The sequence below is a fragment of the Palaemon carinicauda genome, chromosome 2 (assembly GCF_036898095.1).
Source record: "Palaemon carinicauda isolate YSFRI2023 chromosome 2, ASM3689809v2, whole genome shotgun sequence".
Lineage (NCBI taxonomy): Eukaryota > Metazoa > Arthropoda > Malacostraca > Decapoda > Palaemonidae > Palaemon > Palaemon carinicauda.
The window spans coordinates 194144860-194166615 of NC_090726.1; the positions used below are offsets into that span (position 1 = coordinate 194144860).

A 21756-nucleotide genomic window follows, 5' to 3' on the forward strand; every position below is an offset into this window, starting at 1 on the left:
AAAGCTGAACTCAAATAGCTTTATATTAGGTGCCGTTGCCAAGGCTATGCCTCATTCCATAATCTGAACCTGCTTTTTTTTCCTTCATCCTATAGAGATTAGCAACAGAATAAAAGAAAAAAAAAGCTTATATACAAAAGTTGGTGAAGTTAATCTGTTAAGACATCGGGGTCCTTTCTTAAGTAGGCCTATCAGTCATAGAAATCGATTGTGAAGAAGAGTGAAACATAAAAAGACCTCATTCGTGAAAAGCATTGAATGTTTTCCATATTCAACGATAAGATTAACTGCTTTAATTGAAAATCTTAATTACGATTAGGAGTAAACCCAGGGGGTTTTGTATAATCTTTGGTTTTATGTAAACCAAAGACAGTAAAGTTCTTTGATGTAAACCCTTTGCTGGCTTTGATATAAAGTACGAAAAAATACTATAGTTATTCAAATTAAAATGTATAACATTAAAGTTATTATCTATTTTTTCATCCCTTTTATACAACACATATTGAAATAATAATTAAGTTTTATCTTCCCCGTAAATTGATATTTTATAAGTCCTAGTTTATAGCATACAAGGGATTTAATACTTTCAGCGTAAAGTAAATATAAGTTGCCAGTTAGTGTTTTTATTTGTTGGAAAATTTCACTGAACTACTGTTCACCGTCCTCCATATTGATGGAACTTCAATAATGAAGGTAAATGTTAGCTAATGCTGTAAACCATTCCAGAAAACAGTTCCTGTACGTTAATTTTTTTTGGACTGGAGAAGGAAGCTGCTCTTAATATTCTTTCGATAACATTAAAAGACCGGAGTTTCAGCGTTCAAGATGGCAAAGGTTCAATTATCAGTAAGTTTCATTTCCACGTTTTTACGTTTTTAATTCTATTGCTTTTCACCACATTGTATAGTTTTATGGTTTATTGAAACGGATCCAAAATTGCTGTATTGTAATAAAGTTTGAACTGAAATGGTGGAACTAAAAGGGTCTATCAAATAAACTATTACTTGTATTGTTGTAGTGTATTACAGGGCAATGTATCCTAGGAATAAAACTACTTTTTCTTGTACCCTAACCTAAACGTTGGTTAATGGGAAGGGTTGTCCAAAATCAAATGATTCAGCTTGGTAATGATATGGTACTTTAATTTCTCACAAATTATATGAACAGTATATTTTTATAAAGGTGTGGTTTATAGGTATAGTGTATATAGTACATAATAGCACCTCTTACATATCCAAAGAAAAACTGCATGTATTATCCTCAATGCTTTTTTTTTTCCAATCATGTTTTTGTATGTACTATAAGTTTTGGGGAAGTATACGATGGTAAATAAATGATACTTTAATTTCAAACCATTTACATAAAGCAAGTTTTTCAATATTAAACTTACCCGATAATCATGTAGCTGTCAACTCTGTTGCCCGACAGAATTCTATGGAGGGATACGCCAGCTATCACAATACTAGAAGGGGGTGTTCTTACCAGCGCCACCTGTGGCCAGGTACTCAAGTACTTCTTGTTGACACCTCCTCAATTATTCCTCTGTCGTGCTTCTGACAAGACGTTCTGGGATACGCTTATGTTCTTGGAGTATTTTCACGACTTTGGTGAAGTATTTCTCTTTGATTTCGGCTGTCGCTTTACTGGAAACTTCTATTTTAGCTTAGTTAGCTTTTGGAATTAATTGATTATTTTTGGTGACGAAGAGAGTATGAACTCTCGTTCACCTTTCAATGGCCGACCCTTCCCTTAGACGGAAGTGTTGGTGTCTAAGAGAGTATAGACTCTCTTTCTTAATTTTGCTTAACAAAAGTTATAGATTTATTTTATATCTCTCCGCCTCTTATAGGCCTCTTCGATTAACTTCCTTTTATTATAAACTTATTAAAATTAATTTTTATTTTTGTTTATATTCGACCTTCCTAATAGTAGGCGGTCTTTTCTTGGTACCGAAGTTAATTATCGTGAGCCCGTCATTTCGGTTTTACCTGTTAACATATTATGCTATTTTAAGGTCTTTGAAAGAATTTCTTTGATAGTCTCGTACTGTTTTCAAAGTTGAACTAACGTTTTGTTTGTCTCGGCAGTTGTTGACGTTCAGAACGTTTCAACTTGCACTCTATCGTTACGATAGAGAAAGAATGTTCACGGTTTCACATTGCAGTAAGAGTAACCGTGTCTAGCGTTTTGTTCATTCTTTCTTAACTTAATGGTTTTGATCCTAATAAGGAACTTTTCTTTTTGGGAAATATTTCAGTTTTTTCCTTTAACAATAATATGTTTTAACGATATATATGATTGGGCTCTTCTCTCAGGTTCTAAGTCAAGAGAGAGAGAGAGAAAGATAGAGACGGAGGGAGAAAGAGGATAAACGTTTCCCTCAAGCCTGCCAGGCGTACGAGTAACGTCGTTATCGTTTTGCTCTTATCCCTAGTCTCTTTAGGGGAAGAAACTAAACGTTTCTAGAGTGATCTAGTGTTTAGTCTCTTTCCAGCCACTGAATTTTCTTTCATTAGATTTTTCTGTTACATTGTAATTCTGTTTTCGCAATTACTAACTTTTGAGAAGGATAGAATTGCGTGTTTCAGGTACAAACCACTTAAAGTTTCGAGTTCAGTGAAATAAGTGCAAACAGAAATCAAAGTGATAAGTGATTAGCGCAAAGTATGTCAGTGTTATGCGTGAGGGTACTTTTGTGCGCGCCAGTCGTCCTCCCAGTCCGGGACCTCTTGCAAGCTCCCAAGCCCAGGGGAGAAGCAATGTCGAAGGGCATAAGGGTTCGGCAGGCCTTGATCGGCGCACAGAAGTATCCTCGGTGGTTGTGGGCGTGTCTTACCGAGACCGTCACTCCCACCCGCAGACGATTGAGCCCTTATTTTGCTCGTCTGCAGAAGAGATTTAGAGGAGAAAATAAAGGCAGAGTTACGCTGGTCTCAGGTCTCAAGACCTCTTAAACGTAAAGTCCAGACCTATGCCAGACGTACGAAGTAAAGTTCAACAACCCGGATGCAGTCATTGGGTTAGCTCTGACTCTCCTCAGTCATCAGTTTGTCGGGCTGAGAGTGCGCCTACACTCCCCCCCCCCCCTATGCTCGCTCCGCCTGATCGCAGTACCACCTGCCAGGCGTACGATGTTGTGGACTCTACTACAGTCCATGCAAGCACAGCTTTCGGACCTGATGCGTGAGTGTCGTGCTGAGAGTGTTGCACCTCCTCCTCCTCCTGCACCGGTGGTGCACCAACCGCCTGCACCCGTTCAGCCTGTGCTGCACCCGCCTGCACCGGTGGTGCACCAACCGGCTGCACCCGTTCAGCCTGTGCTGCACCCGCCTGCACTCGCTGCACCCAGTCGCAACACCATCTGCCAGGCGTACGATGTTGTGGACTCTTCTACAGTCCATGCAAGCACAGCTTTCGGACCTGTTGCGTGAGTGTCGGGCTGAGAGTGTTGCACCTCCACCTGCACCCTTTCAGCCTGTGCTCAACCCGCCTGCACTCGCTGCACCCAGTCGCAGCACCATCTGCCAGGCGTACGATGTTGTGGACTCTACTACAGTCCATGCAAGCACAGCTTTCGGACCTGTTGTGTGAGTGTCGGGCTGAGAGTGTTGCACCTCCCCTGCACCCGTTCAGCCTGTGCTCAACCCGCCTGCACTCGCTGCACCCAGTCGCAGCACCATCTGCCAGGCGTACGATGTTGAACCTCTTTCTGTGTTCGCTGTTCCCAGTGTTGTTCAGCCTCAGCCTTCTTTAAGGCAACCTTCGGTTTGGGATCAGGAGGATTACCCCACTCTTCCTCCTCCTCCCCTGGCTGCTCCACCGGTGGTGCAACTCTCGGTGGAGGTACAACCTCTTCCACCTGTGAGTCAGTCTCCTCAGCTGCTGCACCGAGCTCAACCCGTGCACCCTGATCCTGCGCCTCAGACACCTCTGCTTGCGGGAACTTTACCTTGTTCTGCGCAACCTCGGTCTCTTCACGCTCCACTCATACCACAGGAACAGGAACTTTCTGCACCTTCCACTGTTGTTGTTCCAGCTCGTTCTGACTCTGCTGTTCAGCATACCTTACCTCCATTTTCAAACCATGGCAAAAATATGAATCATGAGTTATGAATGTAAGGTAAACATTATGTTGATTTTTAAACCCCATGCAAGCATGCATAAAGCACTCTAGCACTGGTCATGGAATTTCTGAGAAATGTTAAACGCCATGCACACGCTCTGCTTTCCTTACAGCAGGCTCTGCTTACAGCAGGCTCTGCTTACTACATGCTCAGCATTCAGCATGCTCTGCATTCAGCATGCTCTGCATACAACATGCTCTGCATACAGCATGCTCTGCATTCAGCATGCTCTGCATACAACATGCTCTACATACAGCATGCTCTGCATACAGCATACTCTGCATTCATCATGCTCTGCATACCTTACCGCATGCTTCTCAACATATCTTGGGTTGTTGCCAACTCACTAGACTGTCAAGCAGTTTCATAACGTTGCCGTCTAGTCTGCTGCTTTTGCACCAGTGAACCCTCACTCAGAGAACTTAGCTTTTCTAGGATAAGGTCCCTGTAGATGAGAAAGTTCTTTTCTCCCTCCTTCTGATATTCCCTTGAGGACTCTGTCATTTGGAGGGAGCCTTTAGCTGCATAACCTCTTATGGACTTTTATTTAAGCATAACATGCTTACAGGGAAGGTAATGGTTCCACTTCAGCCGCTAATCCCATCTGTTACCACACCTGCTCCCATAGACCTTGAGCTGTGTTGCATGACATGCAGTCCAAGCTTAGTCCTTGTTAGAGGATTTTTGTTTACGGAGTCAATGTGTCACGGGGAAGACGTTCAACAACCAACAGAAGGGACTTGTTGTGACGCAGTGCGGCAACCTCAGCAACCCGTTAAGGAGTTGTCTGTACGACCCAGATAGTCTAGACAGATTCGGGTTGTCACTGTACTTCCTCGCTTGCCCATGATTGTCAGTTTACAGACTGTGCAGCAGTATCATGATCTTGTGTCCGGCTCCGTCAGACGACTGGCTTTTAAGAGCTCCCACAAGTCGTCGCTGTCTGGAGATTTTCAAATGGACTATGGATCTGACCAAGGAACTGGGCCTCCTGGTCAATTTTGAGGAGTCTCAGCTCGTTCCATCCCAGACCATTGTTTCCTTGGGTATGGATCTTCAGAGTCGAGCTTTTCGGACTTGTCCGTCGGCCCCAAGGATCTTCCAAGCCCTAGAATGCATCCAGAGCATGCTGAGAAGGAACCGATGCTTAGTCAGGCAGGGGATGAGTCTAACAGGGACACTTTCATCGCTGGCCCTGTTCATCGAGTTAGGGAGACTCCACCTCCGCCCCCTTCAGTATCATCTAGCTGCTCACTGGATAAAGGACATGACGCTAGAGACGGGCTCAGTTCCTGTTTCCGAAGAGATGAGGTCTACTCTAACGTGGTGGAAGAACAGCATTCTTCTCAAGGAAGGTCTACCTTTGGCTGTTCAGACCCCCGACCACCGTCTCTTCTCGGACGCATCGGACACGGGCTGGGGTGCGACACTGGACGGACAGGAATGCTCGGGAACATGGAATCAGGAGCAAAGGACACTTCACATCTATTGCAAGGAGTTGTTGGCAGTTCATCTGGCCTTGATAAACTTCAAGTCCCTCCAGCTTAACAAGGTGGTGGAGGTGAACTCCGACTACACCACAGCCTTGGCTTACATCTCCAAGCAGAGAGGGACTCATTCGAGGAAGTTGTTCAAGATCGCAAGGGACCTCCTCATTTGGTCAAAGATCGAAAGCTCACGCTGGTAACGAGGCTCATTCAGGGCGATATGAATGTCATGGCAGATCGCCTCAGCCGTAAGGGTCAGGTCTTCCCCACAGAGTGGACCCTTCACAAGAATGTTTGCAGCAGACTTTGGGCCCTGTGGGGTCTGCCAACCATAGTTCTATTCGCTACCTCGATGACCAAGAAGCTCCTCTTGTATTGTTCTCCGATTCCAGACCCAGCAGCAGTTCGCGTGGATGCCTTTCTGCTGGATTGGTCCCATCTCAACCTGTATGCATTCCCGCCGTTCAAGATTGTCAACAGGGTACTTCAGAAGTTCGCCTCTCACAAAGGGACACGGTTGACGTTGGTTGCTCCCCTCTGACCCGCGAGAGAAGGGTTCACCGAGGTACTGCAATGGCTGGTCGACGTTTCCCAGGACTCTTCCTCCTAGAGTGGACCTTCTGCGTCAACCTCACGTAAAGAAGGTACACCCAAACCTCCACGCTCTTCGTCTGACTGCCTTCAGACTATCGAAAGTCTCTCAAGAACTAGAGGCTTTTCGAAGGAGGCAGCCAGAACGATTGCCAGAGCAAGGACGACATCCACTCTCAGAGTCTATCAGTCTTAATGGGAAGTCTTCCGAAGCTGGTGCAAGGCCAATGCAGTTTTCCTCAACCAGTACCACTGTAACCCAGATTGCTGACTTCCTGTTACATCTAAGGAACGTAAAATCCCTATCAGCTCCTACGATCAAGGGTTACAGAAGTATGTTGGCAGCGGTTTTCCGCCACAGAGGCTTGGATCTTTCCTCCAACAAAGATCTACAGGACCTCCTTAGGTCTTTTGAGACCTCAAAGGAACGTCGGTTGTCCACTCCAGGCTGGAATCTAGACGTGGTCCTAAGGTTCCTAATGTCATCAGGATTTGAACCGTTCCAATCAGCCTCTTTTAAGGACCTCACATTAGAAACTCTTTTCCTCGTGTGCTTAGCAACAGGTAAAAGAGTAAGTGAGATCCACGCCTTCAGCAGGAACATAGGTTTCACATCTGAAACGGCTACATGTTCCTTGCGGCTCGGTTTTTTTTTGGCTAAAACGAGCTTCCTTCCCGTCCTTGCCCTAAGTCGTTCGAGATCCCAAGCCTGTCCAACATGGTGGGGAACGAACTAGAGAGAGTACTTTGCCCTGTTAGAGCTCTTAAGTACTATTTAAGAAGGTCAAAACCATTACGAGGACAATCAGAAGCCTTATGGTGTGCTATCAAGAAGCCTTCTCTACCAATGTCTAAGAACTCAGTTTCTTACTACATCAGGCTTCTGATTAGAGAAGCAAATTCTCATCCGAAGGAAGAAGACCTTGCTTTGCTGAAGGTAAGGACACATGAAGTGAGAGCTGTGGCTACTTCAGTGGCCTTCAAACAGAACCGTTCTCTGCAGAGTGTTATGGATGCAACCTATTGGAGAAGCAAGTCAGTGTTCGCATCATTCTATCTCAAAGATGTCCAGTCTCTTTACGAGTACTGCTACACCCTGGGTCCATTCGTAGCAACGAATGCAGTAGTAGGCGAGGGCTCAGCCACTACATTCCCATAATTCCATAACTTTTTAACCTTTCTCTTGAATACTTTTTATGGGTTGTTCGGTCGGCTAAGAAGCCTTCCACATCCTTGTTGATTTGGCGGGTGGTCAATTCTTTCTTGAGAAGCGCCGAGGTTAAAGGTTGTGATGAGGTCCTTTAGTATGGGTTGCAGCCCTGTATACTTTAGCACCTTTGGGTTGATTCAGCCTCCAAGAGGAACGCTGCGCTCAGTAAGGAAGACGAACTTAAAAAAGAGACAGAGTAACGGTTCAATTCGACTTCCTTACCAGGTACTTATTATTTCATTGTTATTTGAGATAACTGTTATATGAAATATGGGATACTTAGCTATCCTTTAATCTTGTACACTGGTTTTCACCCACCCCCCTGGGTGTGAATCAGCTACATGATTATCGGGTAAGTTTAATATTGAAAAATGTTATTTTCATTAGTAAAATAAATTTTTGAATATACTTACCCGATAATCATGATTTAATTGACCCTCCCTTCCTCCCCATAGAGAACCAGTGGGACCGAGGAATAATTGAGGAGGTGTCAACAAGAAGTACTTGAGTACCTGGCCACAGGTGGCGCTGGTAAGAACACCCCCTTCTAGTATTGTGATAGCTGGCGTATCCCTCCATAGAATTCTGTCGGGCAACAGAGTTGACAGCTACATGATTATCGGGTAAGTATATTCAAAAATTTATTTTACTAATGAAAATAACATATTTTTGGTATTATTGTAGTGTATTACAGGGCAATGTAACCTAGTAAAAAAAAACTACTTTTTCTTATAGAAAAAATTACGCTCTTCGAAAATGACACTCGTTCCCGTCGCAAATGAATAATGGGGGACCCCCAGTGGGAACTCGGGGTTTTGGGTGGGGAAAACATACTAGGGAAACAATATATAAACGTAAAACAAGCCTTGTCTTCTCTATACATTACCCTCTTGGATGTATAGTAAGCGGAGGAAAATACAAAACAGTATAGCTGGATAAACTTTGGAGCCGTCGTTGCAAAGGCTGTCTCATGAAAAAATACAATAACCAGTGCTGCCAACTTCTGATGTAGATCAAATGTTATCATAACATGCTAACATTAGCAATGTTTTTCATTTAATTTTTCTTATTCTACTTGCTCGTTGTAGACGCTCTTGTTCGTGCATTTTTACATAACAGGTTTCGTCCTTCTGCGCAAAAATGCCGCCTCCCTGCGCAGAGACTTTTCCTCCACCAATAGGAATTCTTCTTCTCTAATCGTGAAATGTAAGTGTTCGTCTCTCTACCAGCGCTCTTCAAGTCTATTACTTGATTAGTTATGTAATGCCCTCGTATACATATTACGTTTGACCCCAGTATTACTCGTTTTATTATCAGATACCTTATAAAATTATGGGAAAACAACACACAAATGTTCGAAGGGTAAGAAAAGAGCACTAACGAAGTATGATTATATTCCATGATTAAGCCATAAAAGGAGGTAAAACACCTGAATACTCTATGGGTACTTAATAATGTTCTTGAAGGGATTGATCATACAAAGAAACATTGTGTATCCTTCGACGACTACACATGAACGATGGTTTAGGGTTTGTTTTGACGTTGGTATGCCTTTCTAGGGTGTCGTGCATGGCGTTACTCATAACAGATGACTATCGGCTACTGAGGTGCTGTGGTAAGTTCAAATGAGCCTGAACTTGCAAGAGCTCCTCAATACACACTGAGTCTGTGCTAGAACAGGTGAGACATTGCTTCTTTGGTACAGGAGGTCCTTGGGTTATGACAGAGATCTGTTCTCTTACAGCATACAGTCGATTCTTGTTTTGAGACAGATTTGTATACATAGCATACAGTATTGTGTGTACATACTTACAAACATACATATTGTGTAGATATAGTAAACTTTAAAAAAGAGAGAAAACAATTCCTTACCATTCATAATCATATACAGTACTGTACATACAAATACCTGTACCCTCCATAAAAGTGTACCTAAATTTATACAGTACTAGTAGAAAATACGTAATTCATATAACAATTCCTTACCGTTATTTCTGTGGTTGGCATGCACAGTGTCATCAGAAGTCTCCCATATGCTTTCCAGATATAATGTACAGCAAAAAAAAAAAAAAAAAGACACAAATCTATCCAAAAAAAGAGAGCAGCACCAAAATCCTGAATTCATATCGTAAACTACTCATCGCAGCTCGAAATTCAGGTACAAGGTTGTTTTTAAATACCTTCTGAGCGCCTGTTCGTAACAGTGAATCATCGCAACTCGATATCGTTGTAGTACGATGACCTCCTGAATTTATGTCGTATTGTATTCCAAGGAAAAGTCCTTTTGAGACCACTCAGCACTTTAACCCTGAAAATGACTTTTGCACAAAGAATAATTAGAATCTGAAAAAAAAAAATAATTTATCTTCCTTCAGACACCCTTGAGATTAAAGAGTTGTCCGTGATATGTCCTCAGTTAGCATTGGTTGTGAGTTATGATGATTTGTCGTTATGAACGGGCAACTGTATAGTACTTGAGAAATCAGTGTAACTCAGTTTCGAGTAATGATGTCTAGTTTGTTAATATGATGAACTACAGTACTTACTGACACGAAGAGCAACTAACGCCATGGCCTGGCCGTGTTGTAGTGCATTACACGTTACTTTAGCATCAGTTCACCTTCTTAGGTTACTATGTGGATTCCATATTTTGGTGTTGCTCATTTTTTGGAAATTTTTGTGACTTTATTGCTTTGCATCAGGCCTGGAAAGCATAGGGGAGACTCTTTTGATGGTAGTACATCCAAGTATAGGAAATCCATTACAATGGAAATTAAAGTCGATATAGTGAAGTGAAATGAAAAATGCAAAACCCCTATGAACCTAGGTCATCTGTTAGGCCACAGTCTTTTTATGGTTGTAACTGTCGTCAAGGATAAACATCGCATCCTTGAGTATGTGATTTGGTCTGCCCCAATGAAGTGAATTATTATTAATAAATAACTCTTTATGTTCTCATAAATGAGATGGAGAGGTTATTGGTGGTCTAGTTGGATTACCAGAATCAGGGGTGTTTCCAAGTGAGCCTTATAGTGATTCAGGAGAAGGCTAAGTCTTTATTTGAGACCTTGAAAAGTCAAAATTGGAAAGGGAGTGAAATTGAGAAGCTTGAGACCAGTAAAGGGGGTTGGTTATGAGATTTATGACACCTGCCAGTTTGCATAACTTTAAGGTGGAGAGGGAAGCTGTTAGTGCTGATAATGTAGCAGCAAGTGAATTCCTAGATGCATAGATTTTGTGTTGAACAAGTCTGCTTTGTAGATGTGACAGGCTTATTTTGGAAGATTATGGCACACTGGACCTGCATTGTTAAGGAGAAGACTGCAAAAGGGCATAAAGTTGTTAAGGAGAGACTGATTTTGCTTCCTGTGGTAATGCTTCTAGGAACTGCAAGTGAAAGCCTATCTTAGCGTATCAGGCTGAGAATCTTGAGGCACTCAACGGGGTTTGGACGAGTCAGCTATATGATCATCTTAAAGTCTGATAGGAAGGCCTGGTTGACTCTCTTGTTATTTAAGGACTGTGTTAACCATTTTGTGACTTAGGTTGAGCAGTATTGTGCTAAGAAGGGCCTACCCTTTAAGTTGCTTCTACTGCTGGATAATGTCTCTGGTTACCCTGCCAACACCCAACTTCATTCCGGTGTCAAGATGGTTTACTTTTGCCACTTAACACTACTTCCTGTTGCAGTCTCTGGCCCAAGGGGTAATTGGTTCCTTCAAGGCTTACTACCACTGTAGGACAATTGCTGTGGCTTTAGAGGCAACAGAGGAGAAGGACAATACCCTGAAGATGTTCTGAAAGACTTGAAACAACTGAAATGTCATCAATAACATTGTTGAAGCTTACTGCTTAAGATGAGGTAAAGCAAGCAAACATAAACTGTGTCTGGAACAAGTTGTGCCCCTAGTTTTTCAATATTAAACTTAGCCGGTGATTATATAAGCTGCAACTCTGTTGCTCGACAGAAAACTCTACGTTCAAAATACGCCAGCGATCGCTACGCAGGTAGGGGGTGTACATCAACAGCGCCATCTGTCGAGCAGGTACTCAGTACTCAATGTAAACACAGAACCAATTTTCTCTCTGTCGGGCTACCGGCAAGACCTACTAATACGCTGTTACTAACTGGATTTGTTTTCACAACTATTTGGTGAAGTACACTATTCTAGTTTTGAGCTTTCGCTATGCAGGTGTTTTATCTTCATCTCAAAACTTGAACTCGTTTTGGATAGATTTAATCTTGGTGACAAAGAGAGTATGGACTCTCTTTCACTTTTAAATGGCCGACCCTTCCCTTAGACGGAAGTGTGTTTAGGTTTTTAGTAATTTTGCTTAACACGTTATAGATCTATATATTTTATATCTCTCCGCCTTTATTAGGCCTCTTCGATTAACTTTCCATTTATTATAAACATATAAAATAAATTTTTATGTTTTGTTTATATGCGACCTTTCCTGATAGTAGGCGGTCCTAACTTGGAACCGAAGTTAATCAACGTTGAGCCCGTTATATCGTATTTAGCCTTTAAAGAATTTAAAACTTTTTAAATTTAACGTTTTATGAAAGAATTTCTTTGATAGTCTTCGTACTGTTTTCAAAGATGAACTAACGTATAGTTTTTTAGACTACGCAGTTGTTGACGTTCAGGACGTTTAACATGCGCTCTATCGTTACGATAGAGCGAGAGTGTATCACGGTTTCACTTTGCAGTAAGAGTAAATCGATTCTGACATTTTGTTCATTCTTTCTTAGCTTAAATGTTTTAAATTCTAAATTAAAGGAACTTTTTATTTGGAAAAACTTTCAGTTTTTTTGACGATATATAATTGGGCTCTTCTCTTAGGTGCGAAATCAAGAGAGAAAGAGAGAGAGAGATAGAGACGGAGGGAGAGAGAGGAGAGAAAACGTTCCGTTCAAGCGGGTAACGTTGTTCTCGTGTTACTCTCGTCCCTAGTCGCTGTAAGGGGAAGAAGGTAAAACGTTTCTAGGGTTTTATTCTTGTCCCCAGGCTATGTGCGGTGAGAGATTGTAAACGTAGGTTATTTGAAATAGTGTTTAGTCTCTTTTCCAGCCACTGAATTTTTTATCTTTATACAGTGATACCTCGGTAGTCGAACGACTCTATACTCGAACAATTCGGAGTTCGACCAAAATTTTCGAGAAATTTTTGCTGCGGTGCTCGACCAAAAATTCGGTACTCGACCAGCCGAACACGTGACGACCGCATGGGCTTTGTGATGATCGCGCCATCTCGGCCACTCTCGCTTGTTCGGGAAGCATCAGTTCTCTCGAGAGCGTCACTCAGACAACGCGCGATCAGCGTTCGTTGTGATTTAGTGATTTTCAGTGCTTTTAATTGCTTTTTTAGCTTTCATAATGAGTCCCAAGAAAGTAATGAGTGTTAAGGGGAAGGAGAAGAGGAAAACAGTGCGAACAACGATCGAGTTGAAGAAGGAAATTATAGCGAAATATGAGAATGGTGTACGAGTGTCCGATTTAGCGGTAGAATACGGAATGGCGAAGTCGACCATTTCTACGTTTTTAAAGCATAAAGAAATGATTAAGAAGGCGAATGTTGCAACGGGAGTTACGGCGGTAACTAAGCAAAGGCCACAAGTGATTGAGGAGATGGAAAAGTTGCTTTTAATATTTATTAAAGAAAAACAGTTGGCCGGGGAAAGTGTTAGTGAAGCGTTCATTTGTGAAAAAGCGTTGCATATCTATGAAGAATTAGTGAAGAAAAGTCCGAGTACCAGTGAAAGTGATTCATTTACATTTAAAGCGAGCAGGGGTTGGTTTGAAAAGTTTCGTAATAGAACAGGTATTCATCGTGTTACTAGGCATGGGGAGGCAGCTAGTTCGGATCAAATTGCAGCCGATAAATACGTGGGGGAATTCGATCGGTACATAAATGAACAAAATTTGATCGCACAACAAGTCTTTAATTGTGATGAGACTGGGTTATTTTGGAAGAAAATGCCAGCCAATACGTACATTACCAAGGACGAGACGAAGATGCCAGGTCACAAGCCAATGAAAGATAGGCTAACATTGTTGCTGTGTGCAAATGCAAGTGGCGATTGCAAGATCAAACCCTTGTTAGTGTACCACTCGGACAACCCCCGGGTGTTCAAACGAAATAATATTTGTAAAAGTGCACTACCAGTTATGTGGCGCTCGAACACTAAATCTTGGGTCACAAGACAATTCTTTACTGAGTGGATAAACGAAGTGTTTGCCCCCCAGGTTAAGGCTTACCTCATTGAAAAGAGCTTGCCAATGAAATGTCTTCTGGTTATGGACAATGCTCCTGCACATCCTCCAGGTCTCGAGGATGACTTGAAAGAAGAATACAGCTTTATCAAAATCAAATTCTTGCCCCCCAATACTACTCCCATACTCCAGCCCATGGACCAACAGGTCATTTCAAACTTCAAAAAACTCTATACCAAGGCCCTTTTCAGAAAGTGTTTTGAAGTGACCAGTGACACGAAGTTGACCCTAAAGGAATTCTGGAAGGAACACTTCAGCATCCTCAACTCTGTTAACATGATTGACCAAGCTTGGCGAGGTGTGACCTATAGGACATTGAACTCTGCCTGGCGTAAGCTGTGGCCATCATGTGTCACAGAGAGGGAGTTTGAAGGTTTCCAACCAGAGGCGGGTCCAAGCACTGCTACCCCTGTAATTTCTGATGACACTGATGTCGTTGAGGAAATTGTTGTCATGGGCAGGAGTTTGGGGCTTGAGGTCGACAAGGATGATATTGATGAGCTTGTAGAAAGCCATTCTACCGAGTTGACTGTGGAGGAATTGTTGCACCTGCAACAACAACAGCAGCAGGATCTGATTGTGGAGCAGGAATCTTCAGAAGAGGATGAGGTAAGGGAGGATGTTCCAAGTTCTCTCATCAATGAAATTTGTTCCAAGTGGGCAGATGTGCAGGCTTTTGCTGAAAAATACCACCCAGAAATTGCAGTAGCAAACCGGGCAGTGCATATGTTTAATGATAGTGTCATGTATCATTTTCGAAGAATACTGCAGAGGAGGAAGAAACAATTAACAATAGACCAGTTTTTCACAAAAGAAAAGAAAGCTGCTACATCAAAGCCTGTTTCTCCTCCAAAGAAGAGACAAAGAAGAGAAGAAACCCCTGAAATAGATCTGCCCACCCTTTCATTGGAGAGAGAAACAACTCCTGAAGGAGAACTACCCCGCCACATCATGGAAGGGGACTCTCCTTCCAAGCAGTAACCTCCCCCTTCCATCCTCTCCACATCCATCCCTGTATGCCATCGAACCGCTGCTCAAAGGTATGTTCACTACAGTACAGAAAATGGTTTAAAATTGTTTTATTTTAGTACAGTAAATGGTTTAAAATTGTTTTATAGGATTTTCTGACCAATTTCATACACATTTAGATAATTATTGTTGTTTAGGTACACGTTTTATTAATATTTTGGGCCTGTTCGAGTGCTTGGGAACGGAATAGAATATATACCATTATTTCTTATGGGGAAAAAAAATTCGGTACTCGAACAAATCGGAGGTCGAACACGGATCTCGAACGGATTATGGTCGAGTACCGAGGTATCACTGTATATGTTTTCTGTTTTTTGCTAGTATTAATGAGCTGCATTATACGTTTTTAAGGTAGAAATCAGTAAAAGTTTCGATTTCAGTGAAATAAGTGCAAAACAGAAAATCGATAAAGTGATATGCGCAAAGTGTTACAGTGTTGCGTCCGAGGGTTCGTCTGTTCGTGCCTGTCGTTCACCTAGTCCGGGACCTCTTGCAAGCTCCCAAGCCCAGGGGAGAAGTAATGTCGAACGACTTATGGGTTCGAGAGGCCTTGATCAACGAACAGACGTTTTCCCTCTGTGGTTTCGGGCGTATCTACCCAAGATCGCCCCACCCACTCTAAGACGAGAGAGCCCATTTATTCCTCGTCTGCGGAAGAGGTTTCTCGTAAGAAATCATGGACCAAGGTCTCGCGGCTTATTAAGCGCAAGTCGGTCCATTCCGCGCAAGTCCAACGGCCCAGTTGTAGCCACTGGGTCAGTTCGGACTCGCTGCAGTCTTCCGACGACTGCTCACCTCCTAAGAGAGGCAAAGCGGTACCGCATCAGGCAGTCACACCGTCTGTTGCCGCACCTGCTCCTGTAGACCCTAAGTGGTCTTTGCTGCAGACCATGCAGTCTCAGTTAACGTCATTGATGCGGGACTTTCGGGCGGAGAAGGTTGACACTGCACCAACCTCTAGCCTACAACCAACCACGGTTGTGCGTCCTGTGGACGCTGAGGCGACCTTCTGCCGCACTCCAGCTGAGAGAGTCCCGCCACCCATGCGTTCCAGTGTACCCTGCCGGCCGCATGTTGACGTTCAGTAACGCACGGAACCTTCCGTTGACGTTCAAGAGGTACAACAACAGTCTAAGTTGTTTTGTTTTGACGCGGTGCGTCAACCTCCGCATTCTAGAGTTGTTTTGACTGCTCAGTCTAGACAGTCAAAGCAGTCTCGAGTGGACACTGTATGTCCTCACGCACCTGTTGTGGTTGACAGTTCAGTTGTTGACAGTTCACAGACTGTCAAGCAGTTACATGACGTTGCCTTCTGGTCTGCTACTAATGCACCAGTGAGAGACTCACTGAGGTAACCTAGCTGTTATCGGACAAGGTTCCTGTAGATGAGGAAGTTGCTGTTCTCCCTCCTACTGATATTCCCTTGAAGACTCTGTCATTTGGAGAGGAGCTTTAAGCTGCTTAGCCTCCTATGGACTTTAATTAAATCATGATGATTTTTTAAGGATCTTCGTCCGGATCTTGTAACTGCTGCTCCTCGTTCGCCTAAACGTCAGAACTTACACTAGGCCTAGCTACTTCGAAGCCGTTGTTTTTAAGCTAGTGCTCTCTCGCTCTCCTAGAGAGCGTTACGTTGGCTAGGCGACTGGTTTTTGCACCAGGAGGAGTTTTAGGGATACAGCCTTTGATTTCCCTTCTTTTAAACTGGCTTATAGAGCGAGAGTCTGAGAGGACACGAGAGAAGTTCTCGGCTTGGGAGTTCATGCCTCTGCCCAAATAGACTTCTCAATTCTGGTAGACTCGCCCTGGCGCCTAGCCAGGAGACGCTCCAAGTTGTTTACAGGTCAACTTCTCAACTTTTGTCGAGCCTTTGAAGTTTTGCTGTACTATTATGTCACACATAACAAGGCTTTCAGGGATGGTAAATGGTTCCGCCTCAGTCGCTAACCCCGTCTGTTGCCACACCTGTTCCCGTAGACCCTAAATGGGCTTTGCTGCAAGACATGCAGTCCAAGCTTGCGTCCTTGATAGAGGACTTAAATGCGGAGAAGAACCTTCTGGCCAACAACCTTCCAACCGGTCGGTTGTGCGCCCTGTTGACGCTGAGGTAACCTACTCGCGTCTGCCAGTTGAGGTGGTTCCTCCTTCTGGCCAACAACCTTCCAACCGGTTGGTTGTGCGCCCTGTTGACGCTGAGGTAACCTACTCGCGTCTGCCAGTTGAGGTGGTTCCTCCTTCTGGCCAACAACCTTCCAACCGGTCGGTTGTGCGCCCTGTTGACGCTGAGGTAACCTACTCGCGTCTGCCAGTTGAGGTGGTTCCTCCACCGATGCGACCCAGTGTGGGTTGCCAGTCGCACGTTGACGTTAAGCGACGCTCGGAGGTGGTTGTTGACGTTCAGGACGTTCAACAACCAGCAGAGGTGACTTGTTGTGACGCAGTGCGTCAACCTCAGCAACCCGGTAGGGTGTTGACTGCACAACCCAGACAGTCTAGACAGTTTCGGGTTGACGCTGTACTTCCTCGCGCACCCATGGTTGTTGACAGTTCACAGACTGTGCAGCAGTTCCATGATATTGCGTCCGGCTCAGTCACGCATCCACCAGTGCGACCGGATTCAGCGAGTCAGACGTTGCCCACTCCGTTGCCGTTTCCTCATCAGTTTCGGATGAGGAACCCTCTGATGAGGACGTTGCTGAACAAGACGATCAGCCCCCAGCCCTGCTATCCATCCAGAAGATGCTGAAGAAGGAACACTGCCCAGTCAGGCTGTGGATGAGTCTGGTAGGGACACTGTCATCCGTGGATCAATTTGTGTCACTAGGAAGACTACACCTCCGTCCTCTTCTATACCATCTAGCTTTTCACTGGAAAAAGGACAAGACGCTAGAAGCGGTCTCGATCCCGGTTTCCGGAAAGATAAAGTCTTGTCTGACTTGGTGAAAGGACTATATCAACCTTAGACAGGGTCTTCCCCTGACTGTTCAGACTCCCAACCACGTTCTCTTCTCGGACGCATCGGACGTAGGCTGGGGTGCGACATTAGACGGTCGGGAATGCTCGGGATTATGGAACTCGAGTCAAAGGACAATGCATTTCAACTGCAAGGAGCTACTGGCAGTACATCTGACCTGGAAAAGCTTCAGGTCTCTCCTTCAAGGCAAAGTGGTGGAGGTGAACTCGGACAACACCACGGCTTTGGCGTACATCTCCAAGCAAGGAGGGACCTACTCTCTGACATTATACGAGATCGCAAGGGACCTCCTCACCTGGTCAAAAGGTCTAGACATACCACTAGTAACGAGGTTCATCCAAGGCAACTTGAATGTCATGGCAGATTGTCTCAGTCGGAAGGGACAAATAATTCCAACAGAATGGACCCTCCACAAGGATGTATGCAAGAGACTTTGGGCCACCTGGGGCCAGCCAACCATAGATCTCTTCGCAACCTCGATGACCAAGAGGCTCCCAATATTTTGCTCACCAATCCCGGACCCAGCAGCAGTTCATATAGATGCCTTTCTACTAGATTGGTCACATCTAGATCTATATGCATTCCCTACGTTCAAGATTGTCAACAAGGTACTGCAGAAGTTCGCCTCTCACGAAGGGACAAGGTTGACGCTAGTTGCTTCCCTCTGGCCCGCGAGAGAATGGTTCACCGAGGTACTTCGATGGCTAGTAGACGTTCCCAGAACACTTCCCCTAAGGGTGGACCTTCTACGTCAGCCACGCGTAAAGAAGGTACACCAAGGCCTCCACGCTCTTCGTCTGACTGCCTTCAGACTATCGAAAGACTCTCGAGAGCTAGAGGCTTTTCGAAGGAGGCAGCCAGAGCGATTGCTAGAGCAAGGAGAACATCCACCCTTAGAGTCTACCAATCGAAGTGGGAAATCTTCCGAACTGGTGCAAGTCAGTATCCGTATCCTCGACCAGTACCTCTGTAACTCAAATAGCTGACTTCCTCTTATATCTGAGGAAAGAACGATCTCTTTCAGCTCCCACTATCAAGGGTTACAGAAGCATGTTGGCATCAGTCTTCCGTCACAGAGGCTTAGATCTTTCCAACAATAAAGATCTACAGGACCTCCTTAAGTCTTTTGAGACCACGAAGGAGCGTCGTTTGGTTACACCTGGTTGGAATTTAGACGTGGTACTAAGATTCCTTATGTCAGACAGGTTCGAACCGCTACAATCAGCCTCCCTGAAAGATCTCACCTTAAAGACTTTTCCTGGTATGCTTAGCCACAGCTAAAAGAGTCAGTGAGATTCATGCCTTCAGCAAGAACATCGGATTCTCATCCGAAACGGCTACATGTTCTACAACTTGGTTTTCTAGCCAAAACGAGCTGCCTTCTCGGCCTTGGCCAATATCGTTCGATATTCCAAACTTATCGTATGGTTAGAAATGAACTAGAAAGAGTCTTATGTTCTGTAAGAGCTCTTAAGTTCTATTTAAAACGAACTAAACCTTTACGAGGCCCGTCTGAAGCTTTATGGTGTTCAGTTAAGAAACCATCTTTGCCTATGTCAAAGAATGCTTTATCCTATTTTATCAGACTGTTAATACGAGAAGCTCATTCCCATCTGAATGAGGAAGACCAAGCTTTGCTGAAGGTAAGGACACACGAAGTTAGAGCTGTCGCAACTTCCGTGGCCTTTAAACAAAATAGATCTCTGCAAAGTATAATCGACGCAACCTATTGGAAAAGCAAGTCAGTATTCGCGTCTTTTTATCTTAAGAATGTCCAGTCTCTTTACGAGAACTGCTACACTCTGGGACCATTCGTAGCAACGAGTGCAGTAGTGGGTGAGGGCTCAACCACTACAATTCCCTAATTCCTTAACCTTTTTAATCTTTCTCTTGAAATGTTTTATTATTGTTTTTTGGGTTGTCCGGAAGGCTAAGAAGCCTTTCGCATCCTACTTGATTTGGCGGGTGGTCAAAGTCATTTCTTGAGAAGCGCCTAGATTAGAGGTTTTGATGAGGTCCTGTTGTATGGGTTGCAACCCTTGATACTTCAGATCCTAGGGGTCGCTCAGCATCCTAAGAGGATCGCGAGGCTCCGTAAGGAAGACGTACTTAAAAAGGCAGAGTAATTGTTCAAGTCGACTTCCTTACCAGGTACTTATTTATTTTATGTTTGTTATTTTGAATAACTGCTAAAATGAAATACAAAATACTTAGCTCATAATAATGTAAACAAGTAATGCTGGTCTCTACCCACCCCCCTGGGTGTGAATCAGCTTATATAATCACCGGCTAAGTTTAATATTGAAAAATTTTATTTTTATTAATAAAATAAGTTTTTGAATATACTTACCCGGTGATTATATATTAAAGGACCCTCCCTTCCTCCCCAATAGAGACCCAGTGGACCGAGGAGAAAATTGGTTCTGTGTTTACATTGAGTACTGAGTACCTGCTCGACAGATGGCGCTGTTGATGTACACCCCCTACCTGCGTAGCGATCGCTGGCGTATTTTGAACGTAGAGTTTTCTGTCGAGCAACAGAGTTGCAGCTTATATAATCACCGGGTAAGTATATTCAAAAATTTATTTTATTAATAAAAATAACATTTTTCAACAATTTCTTTGGCTTTGAGGAGACAGTTAAGGCTGTCAACATGAAAGTGAACCTTATAAGCAGCTGGATCTTGAGGTGAATGCTAATGGATGTCACTGAGCTCCTTGCTTCTCATGGAAAGGAATTGTTTGCTGAGGACCTTATTGAGCAGGAGAGCCAGATGATTGCAGAAGAGGAAGATGCCTTGAACCCAGAGCCCAAGAAATTTACAGCCAAGGCATTGGCAGAATGGTTTACCCTACTAGAGGGAGCAATAGCAAAGTTTGAGGAACAGGATCCCAGAATGGTAAGGCTTACTGCCTACTACGACTATATTAGTTAAGGTATACTACTATTAATGATTGTTGCTGTTATGGTACCATGTAATACCTTCATAATCAATCAATAATAATAAGTACAGTACACTACTGTATAAGGTACTGGTATTTGTATGTACTGTGTAGGATTTAGTAATTTATGACTGGTAAGGGATTGTTTTCTCTCATTTTAAAGTTTATTGAGCATACTGTATACAATATGTATGTACAGTACGTGCTATGCCTACAAATCTGGATAACAATGTAAATTGACTTGTTTTGTGCACAACCTTGCCTCACCAGACTTTGTCTGTGTTCTGCGTGCTCCTGATACCCAGGCACACAACAACAGCATGCTCTAATACCAACATGCCTAACATAAGCAAGCCCCACAGATCCCATGGATCTGCGCACGAATCCTTTAGCGAGCATTCACCAAGGGGAGATCTTTTCCTTGCATTCCAAACATGTGATCGAGGTTATGCGCGTGCATTAAGATGATGATGGGTGCTCGCATTTGAATAACTTGCCTTAGCAGTGCGTGCTCTCCTATTCCCTTTGCAGACAGACAGGGGATAGCTTAAAAAGAAACCTGCCATGGCACAAATTTTGCCCGCATTTATTTCTAGATCATGATGCTTACTGAATGGAGGGAAACTACTCCTGTATGAACGTCTGTTCGCACCTCTCATTCCGCTTGTTCTAAGCACATAGTCAGTTGACTTTGCTTACACTGCCTGCCAAGAGAAAACAGGGCTGCTGCCCTTCCTTTTCCCCTATTAGACAATAAGTTCTTTAGGACTGATTGATTGAAATTTCATAAAATCAATCCTACCATTTTTCTCCCCATGGGAGAGAGAGGTGCCCAATCCTTAACTGAGGATGAAGAAAGAGCCAGCGAGATTACTTTCACCTCAGCCTTTCGCAATCCCTAGCATTAAAACCCTACAACGGTAACCCTCCATTTCCGTAACATGAAAGGTAACCCTGGGTGAATTTCACCCGGTAATTAAATAATTAAAATAAAATACTTATCCTGAAAATTTTGTTATTTGGAACACATACGAATGAAATATAACTCCTTCTCTCTTATTGAGGCTATTATAAATGAAATCCTCCTGTAAATCATATTTTTATTTTTTTTTTCAAAAATA

General features: G+C 43.6%; 1 long non-coding RNA gene across 2 annotated transcripts in view; it reads left to right on the plus strand.

Annotated features, from left to right (window-relative positions):
* The first annotated feature begins 700 nt into the window (after nt 1-700).
* LOC137629254 (uncharacterized) overlaps nt 701-21756 on the plus strand; it is a 119652-nt gene continuing 98596 nt past the window's right edge. For both annotated transcript variants that reach the window (XR_011041478.1, XR_011041479.1), the window contains exon 1: nt 701-846. This is a non-coding gene — a long non-coding RNA (uncharacterized lncRNA). The remainder of the gene's footprint in view (nt 847-21756) is intronic.